This window comes from Oncorhynchus mykiss, chromosome 4, assembly GCF_057628025.1.
Source record: "Oncorhynchus mykiss isolate SJ-2025 chromosome 4, ASM5762802v1, whole genome shotgun sequence".
Lineage (NCBI taxonomy): Eukaryota > Metazoa > Chordata > Actinopteri > Salmoniformes > Salmonidae > Oncorhynchus > Oncorhynchus mykiss.
The window spans coordinates 58,786,793-58,788,390 of NC_143025.1; positions in this window are offsets into that span (position 1 = coordinate 58,786,793).

Below are 1,598 nucleotides of genomic sequence, written 5' to 3' on the forward strand. Positions count from 1 at the left end.
CTTTGGTTAGAAATGTTTTACTCTCTGTAGGTCCCAGAACTTTTATTTGTACCCACTGACTATTTACCTCTACCAAAACACTTGACTGATTATTGGCATATCTGGAATGTTATGATGTACACTGTTATCGAGGCTGTCAAATTATTGTGTAGCTGGGCACTGCTCTGCCTGTCACCATACTGTACACAAAGTGGTTCTGAGTGAATGACACAGGGAAAAGTAAGGGCATACAAGGGTTTGAGTCTTATGCTATAGTCCAGGGTTTCCCAAACTCAGTCCTTTTGCCCTAGCACTACACAGTTGATTATATTAATCAACTCATCAAGCTTTGATTATTTGAATCACGACCGAGTTTGCGAAACCCTGCTCTAGTCTACAGAAACAGTGCAGGTAGAATGAACAGGGTTTGTCATCACGTTCCAGGTTTGTATTGACATTGTACATTTCTACAGTATGTGATGCCATAAATGGAGTTACTGAAGGTTAATCATGATGACGTAAGTGGATTTTTTGTCGACACCCAACACTTGAATTTGCTCTCTTTGTATATGCTAACAATAACTGCTACAGTATATACCCATCTGTTTATTCCTGATTTAAGTGGATAATTCTGGTAATTACTATGGGCACTCCTGCAAAGCATTCGCTAGTCTTACGCTAGTCTTAAGTGGCTATGTTCGTGAGAATCAAATATGTGATTCATGATGACTAACTGATCTACGAATAATGAGTTGTTTATTTTATGATGCGAGGTCATTTGTTTATCAGTCAGCAGTCACCTGCAATGTCAAACAAGCCCAGTGAAAATTTGACATGTTTGGTTTCGCTCCTTTAGTAAGTGTAAAGAAGGACCACTATTCGAACAGCATTTTGTTTATTAAAAATTAAAGTAGTGTCAATTGTCAGTCCAATGATAAATGTTCATTTTCTCACAACCTGTTACCAAAAGCACAACACTGTATTGACAATCGTCAACCCTGTCGGACAGCACACAAAATAATATGATAGATTAGTGTCTCTTAATGCCGTGTTCAAAACAACTGGGAACTCAGAAATCTCCGACTTCAGTGTGTTCAAGACAACCGGGAACTCTGAAAAAAACAAGCTCTGACTGGGAGAAATCTTTTAAGTCATCCAACTCGGACTTCCAAGTTGGGAACTCTGGCACCTTTCTAGAGCTCTGACTTTCCGAGCCGAAGATCACTGACGTCATGATTTGACCAATTTTTTTCAGAGTTCCCAGATGTCTTGAAAGCACCATAAGTGTATTCAGTTAGTGCCATTACAACAAAAAAATATCAACATTTTAATAAAATGGAGACAATGTTTAAATAGTGGTTAGCCATTGTGGCCTTGATGGGAACAGCATTCAAAACAAAGGTAAAAGTCAACTTCAGTTACATGCAGCATCCTTTTCAACTCCCTTTATAACAGGATGACATGGCATCTCAGAATCCTTTTTGAATGCTAAAAAATGCATCCTTCCTCCCATCCTTGAAGTAATCACACATATAATGTGATAGGATAGATTAAAGCAAATATCCCAATATATTACTTTTACCTATTAAATAACGCTAGATCAGTGATAAGGATGTAAG